Source organism: Canis lupus, chromosome 34 (assembly GCF_011100685.1).
Source record: "Canis lupus familiaris isolate Mischka breed German Shepherd chromosome 34, alternate assembly UU_Cfam_GSD_1.0, whole genome shotgun sequence".
Classification (NCBI taxonomy): Eukaryota; Metazoa; Chordata; class Mammalia; order Carnivora; family Canidae; genus Canis; species Canis lupus.
In genome coordinates this window covers 39,917,405-39,931,744 of record NC_049255.1, presented here as the reverse complement: position 1 = coordinate 39,931,744, position 14,340 = coordinate 39,917,405, and the positions used below count along the sequence as shown (strand labels likewise).

The 14,340-nt window shown below is 38.7% G+C and overlaps 1 long non-coding RNA gene across 3 annotated transcripts; it reads right to left on the bottom strand.

Annotated features, from left to right (window-relative positions):
- Nucleotides 1-9,824: 9,824 nt before the first annotated feature.
- On the bottom strand, nt 9,825-12,076 carry LOC111093911. 3 transcript variants are annotated; one of them, XR_005383605.1, is made up of 3 exons: nt 11,985-12,076; nt 10,721-11,053; nt 9,825-10,040 (listed from the first exon to the last, which is right to left on the bottom strand). It is a non-coding gene; the product is annotated as an uncharacterized LOC111093911 (long non-coding RNA). The 3 variants fall into 3 exon arrangements; XR_005383606.1 differs by having other exon boundaries at nt 10,721-10,900; XR_005383604.1 differs by lacking the exon at nt 11,985-12,076 and adding an exon at nt 11,187-11,978 and having other exon boundaries at nt 10,721-10,900.
- Between the last annotated feature and the right edge of the window lie 2,264 nt (nt 12,077-14,340).

Here is a 14,340-nt window from a genome sequence, read left to right as displayed (position 1 = left end):
TTAATTCATTATCATGCTTTTTCTCTACAGTGGGGACTGTTAAATTAACCTAAAACCAGATTGTCAGTTCTGTGAGGTACAAGCTTCATTTATTTGATCCATGAGATGATTAAATGTTAGAACAGATGGGGGCCTGAGGGACTCTGGACTCTAGTCCTATCACTTTCTTTCCTTTCCTTTCTTGTCTTTTTCTCTTTCTTTCTTTCTTTCTTTCTTTCTTTCTTTCTTTCTTTCTTTCTTTCTTTTCTTTTTAATGAAGAAATTTTTTTTTTTAAATGAAGAAATTGAGAATGAGACTTGAAGTGACAGGGCAGGGAGCAAATCGACCCTCGGATGGTGTCCACTGCCACTTCCATGCCTGTAGTCAAACTGTCAGCTTCAGTCTTCCAAAACAGTCTATTTACTCTTCTTTTTGCTATTTTAAGAATCATGTGTAGGGAGAAATGTTGCCTATATTTAATATGACATTGCTGTACCAATGTATTTTGTTTATTTTATAAGTGTGTTGATATATTTTATGATTAAAGATCATTACTATATTAATATAATATGCTCGGGGTTCTAACAATCCACTTATCTATATGCACATAGGTGTATATTCACACGTGTATACCCAAAACGTGTATATAGGCTCCAGGGGTCCCAAAAACACTTTCAGGGCTCCATGAGGTCTTTCCATTTCTAACTTCACACCTGTGTGGGGCTAAATGGTCTTCATGAAACAACCTATGCAACAGATTGAAGTCACTGACTTCAGACCTGCTTGGAACTAGCTTCTTGCGGTAGGACGCTGTTGTCTTTCTCCCTTTACCCACCCACCACTGCTCCTCCTTGCCTGGCTCATAAATACGTCTTCCTGACCTTGTCATTGTTATAGCAGGGATCCCACCGTCAAGGGGTTTTATTTATTCTGACCCTGGGCAAATATTTATTTATTTTTTTATTTTATTTTATTTTTTTTCTGGGCAAATATTTAAAGCTGATTCTCACATGGGGACACTTTTATGGATTTGCTGGCAATTTCCTGGCTGGCTTTTTCTTCATGTAGACAGGACATCTTCAATTGGCTACTACCATTACTTTCCCAACCTCTGCTCTCCGGGATTTACCCCATATCTTGCCAGGGTCCTCTCGGGATTTAAAAAAAAAATTACTCAAGACTGAAATTTCTACCATGGGTTCCATGTTTATTCTCCTGGATCATTTACTTTTGACCAGCCATCAATACCCAGTTATCCCCCGTCCATCACTCGGGGCTTCAGATGGGTCAATGTGAGCGTGCGCTAAGTGGGGAGGTTGAAATTGCAATGACTCCTTCCAAAGAGATCCTTTCTACTCGTTTTACCTTTATGCACAGCTGCTAGTGGTAACAGGTTTCAAAGTCATAGAACTAGTTTCTGGTTCTCTGATTCAAAACTTTGCTTTTGATGAGCACCTCCTTTGGAATGAAGCATCTATTAGAGATTGATGTCTTAGTCGAAGCCTTCCAATTTAAAGCCCTGTTGCACATCCTGATAATGAGCTTCCTCTAATTGAAGAAATCTGCTTTCCCTTGCAACATGAAAGAGTCTTTTACCATTAAATGTCTTATGGCATTAAATGTAAAAATATACTTAACATTATGACCCAGTACACACAGAGCATAAATATGCAGGGATTTATACACACTGACATGCCAAAACTTTCTCAAAATCTTCGATTTGTTCAAACTTTATTTTTACCACACCTTTTCTTAATCCTCATTGTGATTATTTATTTCTAAACTCTTTTTTGTTTTTTCTCTCTCTCTCTTTCTCAATATCCATCTTCTCCCTTTAGGTCCTTCTCTACTGAGCCATTGTTCTGGCTTCAAGCCACAAGGAAAAAAAAATAAATCAGGAAAAATTTTCCCACCTTGGACCAAATCCTAGTTACCAATATAATAGTGGATATATTTTGGGGGAGAATCAATCTTTCCTTTTAGAGTTATGAGAGACCTTGTAGCTTAGGAGGCAGACTGAAACAGCACTGAAAAGAGTGGATTCAAGGAGGCACCATTTTGAAGCTTGTAAAAAAACTTGATCATCTGTCCATGTATTTTTCAGAGCACAGAATGGAATTTAAATCATCAAATTTTCTCAGCTAGCCTAAAACAATCACTGTGATATATTATAAACATCTAACTTTGGAAAAATTATTCTATCTTTCACATCCAACCACCTAAATTCTGCTTGAGGATATTGATAATGTGTGATAACGTGCTCTCTGGGGAGCAGGACAAAGTCTTCTAGGCCCAGTGATGAACCAAAATAAGCGACCCAGGAAGGTTCATATAAAGATGAAGCTCACCTGCAACAGACAAACAATTCAGAAAGGAGGAAATGGGACCCATTGAAGTCACTATTCTTCCTTCATAATTGTCTCTATAACTGATTCTACTTATACGCAAGTGTGGGCAAACAGGAACTGATGCATTTACCTAGGGCCTAGTTGGACTCAAAGGCTGTATAACATTTTGGCTCATCAACAGGTACCTCTTAATGTTTTATCACCTTCCCAAGGCTGCCGTTAGTAACACAACTTGGTGGCTGAAACCACAGAAGTATTTTCGGCTGAAACCACAGAAGTATTTTCTCAAATTCTGGAGACCAGAAGTTCCAGGCTGGGGTGGCGGCAGGTTGGTTTCTCCTGAGGTCTTTCCCTTTGGCTTGTAGATCGTTGTGTGTCTTCTCCTTTTATCTTCGCATGGTCTTCATTATGTGTCTATCTGTGTCCTAGTCTCTCCAAGAATAGCAGTCATATTGCATTAGGCTCTACCCTAAAGGCCTTGTTTTAATTAATTACCTCTTTAAAGAACTCATCACTAAATAGAATCACATTCACAGGTCCTGGGGTTAGGACCCCAACATATGAATATTAGGGAGACACAGTTCAGTCCATAACCCTCCCCTTCAGTTACAGACCTCTACTAACCTTTGTTCATACCTCCTACTTATCAATGATGCTGGCACATGGATCATAATCTTTATTTCTCCCTCATTCCCACCATCACCACGAATGACGTGAAGTTCATGTGGATGATGGCTCCATTGCAGGGATCATAACTTGCACTTCACTGTAGCAGTTCCCTCCTACTGCTCTCCCCAGTGGTAGCATTTGCATCTATTTCATCACTGAATTCATGCATTCTAGAGCCCACTGCCCAATCAAAGCTTCCCACTTTTCTAATTCCCTTAAGTTTTTATTTATTACATTTATTACACCTTTTCTTCACCTTCATTATGATTATTTCCTTCTTAACTTCTTTTTGTCCTTTCACTATAAATCCCCTTCTTTAATTTTCTTCTCCACTGGGCTATTATTTTATCTTCAAGCCACAGAAAAGAACATATCAGACAAAAATTTCCTGTAATCTCTCCCACAGATGGGGTGTTGAATATGTGTATTTTTCTTTCTATTGCTGTATAACAAATCACCACAAACTTGGTGCTTAAAAAAATCCACAAATTATAAGCTCACAGCTTTCATGGGTCAGGAGTTCAGAGGAGCGTTAGCTGGATCCACTGCTCAGGAGCTCACTGGACTGAAATGAACAGGTTGGCCAGGACTCCAATCTTATCTGAGGCTCAGGGTGTTTTTCCAACCTCACTAGTTGGCAGGATTCATTTCCTCATTGTTTGCTGATGGAAGTCCCCATTTTCTTATTAGATATTAGCCAGGGACTCAGCTCCTGGAGGCATCCCTCGGGTCCATGCCCTGTGGCCGCCTCCTCTCCAATCTTGGCAGTTTACCCTAACTTTGATGCCAGCAGCAGAATGTATCTCTGCCATTTATCTTCTTTTAAAGGCCTGGCCTGACTAGGAAATATCCTTTCATTTAAATCCAAGTCAACTGATTAGTAACCTAATTATGGGAATGATATCTTACCATAGTCACTCTTCTGCTCACACTGCAGGGATATCATAGGGCATGTACATCAGAGGGTAAGACTCCTAGGACCTATCTTAGAATTCTGCTTACCCTGAGATGCTGGGAGGACACCACACAACTATGTGACCAGAAGCACTGCAAAAGCATGATATTCAGAAATTTATTATATCCTACCTTATTCAAAATAAGCTCAGTGTGGCTAAAGACCAAATTAATATTTGTTCAAAGTATTAATGAGGGATGAGTATTATATTGTGATTCAAAAGAAAAAGAAAAAGATTCCATCCAAAATCTAGGCCTTGGTTTTCCTTGAAATCCTCTCTAATTTTATTATTAAATGATGATGTTATTGTACATCTTTAATAAAAAGAAAGGTTGTGGGCAGCCCTGGTGGCTCAGCGGTTTAGCGCTGCATTCAGCTCAGGGTGTGTGTGATCCTGGGGTCCCTGGATCAAGTCCCATATCGGCTCCCTGCATGGAGCCTGCTTCTCCCTCTGCCTGTGTCTCTGCCTCTCTGTGTGTGTGTGTCTCTCATGAATAAATAAATAAAATATTAAAAAAAAAAAAGAAAAAAGAAAGGTTGTGTCTCTTGAAAAAATAATAAAGTATAAATCATGCCCTTTAAGATTAGTTTATGTAATTCATATAAGTTAGTTTGTATTTATAGTAAAAAAAAATAAACATGAAAAACCTACATCTCGTAAAATAATCATTGGAGAACAGGAGTTAGTATTTATAAATTATTTATGAACTTGTTATGTTTCAGTGGGAGAGAAGTAGTATAGAGGCATTAACCAATCTATAAGAATACATTAACCCCTTCACACTGTTTTGTAACATATATTTCATTCTTAGATTATATTATTACTGGTGGCAAGATCTATGTTACAAAAATTACTCATTGTTTATTAAATCTAAAAAATGGATTAACTAATGAGTGAGTAATTTGATGTTTAAAACACTAAAAAAAGCTTTGAAAGTAAGATATTTTCTTATGTCATGATTTTAAATGACTTTTGGAAATGTGGAAAGAATTCCAGAGAGGTTAGTGGTAAAGATACAAATTTGAGATACAACCACAAAGAGAGCTTTTGTCTTATTTTTATAAGTTAATAGTAATATCATGATTAATTTTGACCCTTTTTAACCCAAGTCCTCTGCAGAGAATACAAAGCACCTTATATGTTTCTGTCTGGTAGTTTCTGTATTAATTTAGTTCCCTGTCTCCATTCTCTTACTCTTCTAATGTAGAATACATGCTCATTTAGATAAAACATCATAAATCATCAGGATATTGCCCTACTTTAAAAGTCATAAAATAATTCTCTTAGCTAGCAATTAAGGAGTAAAATAATGTGATCCCAATTTGCTGTTATACAGCAGCATAGATTGTGTTTTAATCAAGTCAATGCATCTCTTGTTCATTGAACATATTCTAAAAATATTTGTACATATAACCTTCCATCCTGTTAGAAATGGATTCCGTCATCGCCGTATTTTGCAATTTTAACCTAAGACCTAGCTCATGTATCACCTCTTTCCTGAAGTGTCCTGAAACTTAATAACAAGTAGTGTATTTTTCTTCTCTTATCTTTTAAACCATATTGTTTTCAGGTTTCTTATACTACTTGTTATTTGTTATCATGTACCATAGTTCTTTACACATTTATAACTTTCCTATTGAATAGAAAGCTGTTTTTAAGATAACAGATTCTGTCTTTCAGGACCCAAATTTCCATGAGGTAGCACAAACTAGATCCAGGAAATTATTTCTTCAGTGCCAGCATATAATAATCATTGATTGATTCTTATTATACGCCTGATAATTTCCATCTCTACCCAGGCAATGACACAGATATTATTATCCTTTATTTTATAGATAAGGCAAAAAGTCACATATTAGTAAAAGGAGAGGGATTTGTATATTGATCTGTCAAATTTCAAAGCCCATGCACTACTTTCTAACTCAATTTCCACTCTAAAGAGTGAAGAAACAACTTAATAAAATTTAAATGAGTATTGAATTTTACTTTCTGAAAATGATCTTTTTGGTTTAGACAGACTTAAGCCTCTTTTTAAACAGACACTGCCATCATTTAACAATAATGTTTTTTAATACAACACTCAATGATGATTCATCGGTAGGTTCAATTTTTCTATTTTTTTTTAAATATTTTACTTATTTATTCATGAGAGACACAGAGAGAGAGGCAGAGACACAGGCAGAGGAAGAAGCAGGCTCCTTGTGGGAAATCTGATGCAGGACTCGATCCCAGGACTCCAGGATCACGCCCTGAGCCAAAGGCAGACACTCAACCACAGAGCCACTCAGATGTCCTAGATTCAATTTTTCTTCAAACATTTTATAAATTCCATAAGTTCAGATTATAAACCATTATGTTAATACTAATAAGTGATTAGGTGATTGTCCACTGAAAATATTAACATAGAGTAATTTCTAGGGATAGTAAATTTGGAATAGTTAGAGAAAATATCACCTGTAGTCAATTTACATTACTGAAGACTGGACTTCTACCTCCAATTTTCGATTTTATACCATTGTTAATGTTGGCATTTGGAGTAATAGTTTGGGAGTGGTTTGATCTGTTTTAGCATCTTACAAAGCTGTTATTTTAAATATTTCTAGGAAAAAAGCCTTCAATAGGCTCATGACATCTAATGAGTTTGTATCTTCTTTTAAAAAAAATGAAACTAAAGATCTGTTTCAAATGAAATGTTATGGGCATATGCATTTTCAGTAATACTGTTAAATATAGATTTTTCTTCTTAGTGTTGCCAGAAACATAGAAAGGGACAAAGTGAGATTTATAAGGCATCTTGACATTATAACTCTCTGGTTAAGGAAAAAAGTTAGTGAATATTTAATATTTATGGAAAATACATATTTAGAGCACAATAAGAATTTACTTTTAAAAAATGCCAAACTTTTACTTCTGGTATAATGGAAATTATCCCTCTCCCTCCTGCTCTGCCCTACTCCCTGCTTCTCAGGCTCTCACTCGCTCACTCACTCTCTAAAATAAATAAATAAAATCTTAAAAAAAAAAAAAAAAAGAAAACTTATACCAAGACAGTCCATATCCTGGGTCATAAAACAAAACTCAACAGACTTAAAGGAAGTGAAATTGTGTAGACTGTGTCTCCTTCCTCTCTGTAATCAAACCAAAAATCAGCAAGAGGAGGATAACAGGAATATTTCTAAGCACTTTGAAACTAGATGGATGAAGTAAACTTCATTTGAATGAAAGTTAAAGAGAACATATAACTATTTGTGGAATTGAGTTAAAACAGTGTTAGAGGGAAATTCATAGCACAACATGTATACATACATTAGACAAAAAACAAACAAACAACAAACACAGTCTGAAATCAATGATAAAAGAATCCACTTCAAAAACCTAGAAAAAGACAAAATAAACCCAAGCAGGGATACAGAGAAAGTAGATTTTTTATACCTTTCTGGTAGGTACATAAAATGTTACTGCCACTTTGGAAAACAATTTGACAATTCCTTTTTTTTTTTTTTAAGGACTTTATTTATTTATTCATGAGAGGCAGAGAGAGAGAGAGAGAGACAGAGACACAGGCAGAGGGAGAAGCAGGCTCCATGCAGGGAGCTCGATGTGGGACTCGATCCCAGGTCCCCAGGACAACACCCTGGGCCGAAGGCAGGTGCCAAACCACTGAACCACCCAGGGATCCCCCCCCAATTTGACAATTTCTTAATGAATTAAACATTCAACGACCATCCTACCCAGCAATTTCACTTCTGTGCATTTACTCCAGAGCTGAAAACTCACGTTCACATGGAAATCTTTATATGAATATTTATAGAAGCTCTATTTATCAGCCCAAAATTAGGAAAACAAAGCTGTGCTTCAACTGTTGAAGGGTTAAGCAGATGGTAGTGCATTCATACCAGGGGATACTGCTCAGGATTGAAAGGCAATACGCTATTTGTGTACATAACAACTTAGACGAATCCCCACCTAAATATACTAAGTTAAAAAAAAATTGATCCCTGTAGATTAAACACCATCTGATTCAATTTATATAAAGACTTGAAATGGGAAAATTGTAGAAATGAAAAACAAGGTTCTGGTTGACAGAGTTCAAGACTGAGAGAGAAGCTATAAACCGCAACATGAGACATCCTTGAGGTGATGGCAAATTCTTCATCTTGACATTTCAATGTCAACATATTGGTTATGATATTGATCTAGAGTTTTAAGATGTTACCATTGGGGGAAACTGAGTTTTAAACTCTGTTTTATGGCTTACAACTCTATGTGAGTCTATAATTACCTCAAATATCTCAAAATATCATTTTGTTTTTTTTTTAAACATACTAAGGGAGTTATTTCAGGCGGTAAAGGACTGCAAAGGAATCAAAAGAGTAACTCATCATAATCTGAGGCTCTCTGCATTATGCCAAAAATTCGAGATGAAAGTCATCTACTAACTTAGTAAGGACGTTTTTCAGTAGTGTGTGGGACATTTTGATCATATTTATTTTGTCAGAGGGAATATACAGATTCTTCTTGGATAATCATTCTCAACCCCAGAGAGTTCCTCCAAAACACAGGAAAAAAAAAAAAAAAAAAGGCAAAGTTACCACTTTACTCAGAAGCAAAGTTTTTGATACTTCCCAACAGGATATAGGATTAGTAGGAGGTCCAAGTGAGACCTCTCTCCTAACCCTTAAATCAGATTTTAAGGTCATATCACATCAGGTAATCCTTGAAGTATTGATGAGCGCACCCAAAGAACTGTGGACCCCTGAAAAGATGAGACAGGGAGGAGAATGTACCTTTATGACTTTAACTGAACAGTGATCCTGCTTGTAGGACTCAGGACTGATATCTGCTTCTATTATCTAAATGGATCCTTCTCCATGGAGAAGAAGCTAGAAAGTTGGTAGAGTGAGAGTTTCCTACACAGTTGTCTGATTCATGACAGTCACAGTTGGTCTCGTTTGACTGGAATTTTCTCTTATAATCATAGCATTTTTCATTGGTTAAAAAAATTATTTAAAAAAGTATTAAAACATCTAGAACACAACTAGTCTTCCGTTACCTGGTTACTGCAGTGGATACTTGTATTTTGGGCTCCTCCTCATGGAAATGCCATATCTAGAAGTAGTACCGCCTGCAAGGAGAATCTGATTACTTAAAGTGTCTACCTTGGAAGGCGGAGAACAGTGGTATCGCTCTTGAACTGGCTGCAACAGGGCAGCTCAGGAGCCCAGGGTCTGTCCAGTGTACAGCTGCCAGAGGCAGACGGTGCCCTCAAGAAACATGCCTAAGAAATAGTCTCAGCTGTGCTTGTTTCTTTTGTCTCCACCTGTTCCGAAAACCAATTTTCCAGGCCTCCCATTGATATTTTTACCATTACACAGTCGCCACATGGATTTACTCTTAACCAGAGATGCTATGACAGGTACTATTAAGTGTAAGGCAGGCAATGGATGCTCAAAGAATCTGGAATTAGTGATCTTGCTGATCTGGTCCTGAAGTTAAACCAAATCATGTTGGTTTCTTACAGACCGTGACTTTCAAGGATGGGATTCTGCAGACTATGACTTTAAGGGCAAATTTTCTAATTCCTGTGATCTTCAGGCATAGTGTCCATAGAGTTTATAAAACTGAGTCCTCTCTGCCTTAGAACGGTTAAGAAAAAAAGGAGGACTTCCAGAATAATGAAGTCAGTTGGCAATTTTTTTTTAGGACAACAGACAGATTAAAAAAAAAAAGTGAGCTCAAAACTCTAAATTCTCAAGGCATATTCTGAAATTCCAAATTTTCCTATGATACTACAACTATAGCTGTAGGCCTGCAGAAGCCAAAAACCAAATGCAAAATTTGAATCTATCATCTGCCAAATTATGACACCATTTGAATTTAGTTAATCTCCAGATCTCTTCTGGGGAAGTTAAAGCTTTGATTAGAACAAACATGAGTCCAAGAACTGGTGTTGGGCCTCTATGCAAAGAATCAGAGGACATTGTATATGCCGAGTTCCAAATCCCCCAGAGCTTCACTTGCTGGTTGAAGCAGTCTTTCTTCCCTCCTTCGTAACTATTTCTCTTTGCTTGTAAATGCTGCAACTTCCTAATTTGAAAAAAATTATTAAAAAAAAAAAAGAATAGAGGTCAATTGTGCTCATTCCCTACCTCTTACATTTCATTCTCTCCATATTTTTTTATCCACTTAATTTATAGATATGATGTGACATACAATATTCTAGAATAATTATGCTGGTTCTAACAGCGGGAAATATTTTAATTTACAATTTGCTGACCAAAACCTGAACTCAATGATAATGCACACTAAATGAAGCTGAAGTAGGATTTTCTTTTAAATGATGGAATTCAAAGATTTAGCAGTTAGAAATGCTAAAGAACATCTATGAACCGTTACCTACTTTTTTACTATGTGCCCCAAGATGGCCCAGAAAAGACAATGAGACAAATGCCAAAATCTTTGAAAGGTGCTTTCATAGCTGTTTTTGTTTTGTTTTATCAGCACTATCTAGTAGTAAGAGAAGATACAGCCAAAATGAGGTTCCAGATAGAGACAAGAGGCAAAGTGGTTATGATTACCATGAGATGAAGAAAGTACTTGTGATAATACGCACGGTCTAAGGTCTTTGGTGGCAGCTAATGGGGCATGGGTTTTCATAGGTTCACAAGACATGGACAGTCCACTCGAGCCTGGATTACTTGGAGTAGATCAGACTGTGAAAATATATACAAAATACACACACAGACCTACACACACCGGACACATACCCGAATATGGAGCGGCTCATCTCCCTCAAAATTTATTTCTTGCCCAAATAACAATACAAGGTGGTTCCAGACTGGAGGTTGAAGGAAAAGGATGTGGTGTCACAAAGCCATACTGTGGCCCAGCTGAGGATGCATCTGGCAACTTCCAACATGCACTTTCATGGGGGATCTTGGGCTGCTCTGAAAGGAAAAGAATGTGAGGGAGTCCATGCGAGAAGTCCTTATGGGGCCAGGCTTAGAAGTGGCAAATGTCACTGAAGATAATATTGAGTTGGCTAAAATTCAGTCATGTGGCCACGTGTAGTCGCAGGGGAAGCTTGGACTGAAAGCCTGCTTTGGGAAAAGAGGAAGTCTGTTTTGGTGAACAGCTAGAAGATGATAATAATAATAATAATAATAATAATAATAATAAGAGGAGCCTGACTGAATCACAATGTTAGACCATTTGTAGCCACTCGTCCCATACCTGGAGGAGAGTTCTCAAACCCAAAGTCTCTTCCACTATGAGGAAGCAAGATCCTTGGGGAAACAATCCAAAATCGTATCAAATATACGCCTGGCGATCATTCCTCCTACCCTTCCTTAGAGATCGGTAATGCTTCACAAGGGGAGCTCTGTACTCAGAAATAGGAAATACCCAAGCCTTTTGAAAAATATTGATCATGAGCCGTGAACTAACAGAGTTTTCCTCGGGATATAGAATTCTACTGTGATCTCACAGCAGGGTATGGACGCATAAAGGTTAAGCAATTATTGGAATTTTGGCTCAGTAGAACTGTGAACACTTCTTTAATATTCCTCCAGAGTAGATAGGCAAAATAAACATCTTTAGGGGATGCCTTCAGAGAATTTACGAGACCCTCACGTTGGCTCCTTGAGCGGTACGGTAATAAAAAGGTTTATTTTGGTAGAAAAGATGAAGTGGGAGTATTTGGTGGAAAATGTCAAGTAGAGTCCCCTTTTCCACAAAAAAGAAAAAGAAAAAAAGGCATGTCACAAGCAGTTTTTAACATTATCATTAGTGACTTGAAGATGCAAAACAGTGATTCCTATCTCAGTTCCTCTTTACTCAGACTTTGGCCTGAGTACAAAATGTAAGTGTGTCACGGAAAAACAACACTAGATATTAGTTGCTTTATCAGAAATTAATCTGATTATAGCTGCTATTTAAGAATTTGTTTCCTAAGGAATACACCTCTGGAAACATGGTACACAGCTTTTGATTTGAAACTCGCTTTTCCCTCTTCCTTTAAATAAAAAATACCAGAAGTGTTGCACTTTTGCCTGGAAAGACCTTTGCTGTATCTTCACCATCTTGCCTCAGTGTCTTTCGCATCCTCAGCTCTGGAGAAAAATGTAATCGTCTAAGAATTTCACAATAGAAATGGTTCTTAGAATTAATGCCAACATTCTGATAGGAATAATAAAACAGATCATGGAAATATCCTGAATGACCGAGTATGACCTGACATATGGTAGAAGTTAATTTTTTTTTTTCAGAGTAACATGCTTTTATTTTATCATGATGCGTGTAAGGAAAGACAAATACACCAATGGTACATTTCCAGTTTGACAGAGAAATCTCACAAGTAGTTATGATATTTGGGAAAAGAGACACATCAATTACTAAGCACTGGAAGTCAAATTTTAAGAAAACGTAAGGATCTGCCAAAATAGGGAAGTGATAGAAGGAATGCAGAGACAACCAGGCTACCCTCTCAAAATGGAATGTACATTCTGCATCCTTTCATTATTCATTTATTTTTTTTACTTTATTAAAAAAAAGCAATGTATTTATTTAATATATTCATTACAAGGACTCAACCACAGACTTAATTTTTAAAAAATAAATAAACAAAGCAAAGATGACAGCCCAGCTTAAGATACAGAGCCTTGCACAGAAAGGAAGGAAAGCACAGACCATCTATGGAAAAAATAAGCACAGTCCAAAGAGAGAGGCTGGACAGTCAGGGTTCTCCGCTGGAAACCCGCTTTGAGTAGGTTTCTTGCAGCTACTTCAGATCTGCGGGGCTTCCTCAGAGCTGGGCAGCCTGTGTGTTCAAAGGGCGATCAATGTTGGGTTCTCCTAGCAGGCTCCGGAGGGACAGCAGGATGGCCCTGACATCCTACCCGGCAGGCACTTGGCCTGTAGGATTTCTGGGCAGATGTTCCCCTGGGTGTCCACCTTGGGGTGGTAGCAGGTGCCAGGAGCTTTGTTTGGGGTGCATGGTTAAGGGTGGGCATTGGAGGGGCACCTGAGTGGCTCAAGGGGTCAAGGGGTTGCCTTCGGCTCAGGTCATGACCTTGGGGTCCTGGGACTGAGCCCCAGGGAGGGTTTCTGCTTCTCCCTCTGCCCCTCTCCCTGCTCATGCTTTGGGCTCTCTCTCTCTCTCTGAAATAAATAAACAAAATCTTAAAAAAAAAAAAAAAAAACGTAACCAGCAGAGAGCTCCAGGGAGAGCTTACATTTCGGGTCTTCATACACTGTGCCATCTGCCCCAGGGATGGGCCCTACCCATTTAAAAAGTTTGATTCGGGGAAGACAGAAATGCCTGTGTCACCAGACAGCGTGAAGGCCATCAGCTCCCGCTGTAGCCCCTGGCCCATGGTGTCCCGGGCGGGGGGACCCCGCTGGGCTGAGCTCCCCTGGCTGCGGCTGGGTCTGGGGGGCCGTCTGGCAGTGCCAGCCCGGGGAAGGGAACCCAAAGACCAGGACTGCAGCTGCCTACCTCTTTGCACTTTAGAGGCAGCATGTGACGGGACTGCAATATTATCACTTCGAGGTTCCAGCTTTGAACGTGTGGCGATCTACATCTGACCGTGTTGACCTACCCGGCAGGGCCAGCTCTGAATTATGCTCAATTTGTTGTTGTTGTTGGTGGTGGTGGTGGTGGTGGTTGCTTTCTTCCTTAATTACATGAGTATAGACCTTCCCGGGGCAGTGCCACCACACTTTGGTGTGATTCTGAGAGGGGTCAAGGATCCTGGCAGTGAGGTTTCTTTAAAAGGCGAACACACATTTTACCCACTTTTCCTGGAAGGAGGAAAAGCAGCCTCTGTTAAAGATCCTTGACAACGTGTAAGTAATTGGCTAATGGTTTATCCAAAGTCAAGGGCCCTTCGAGTGATTTCGATGGATTGTTCACAGACCAGTTTGCAGACAGGTTTGCGGGTTTAACTTCGGGAACAGGCCCAGCATAGGTGGCATCGTCACTACCGACAGCGACTGCTCAGTTTGGCAGCAGCAGGAAACAAGTCTGACGCTCTAGGGCGCTGCCACTCCCATGGAGACCAGCCCGGTGGTGTGGATGTGATCATTTAAATCTACTAGAGTCTTGGGGCAGTAAAACATTTTTTCTTTACTAAAATAGACCCTAGATTTAGATTTACTTTCCCTGCCCTTCAGGCCTGTGCCAGCCCCACAGCATGCGGACTGATTGAATGTCTTGATACATCATCCAGCTTATCACAAAATATTCCTCCTAAGGAATTAATTTTAACCGTGAAATAAATAAGGTACTGTTTTGAGCTCATGGAAGTCATGGTCTTCTCCTACATCACGTTTCCCGGAAACAACTGGACTCACAGGATGATAGAACTGCTTGTTGCCGTTCTGTTGC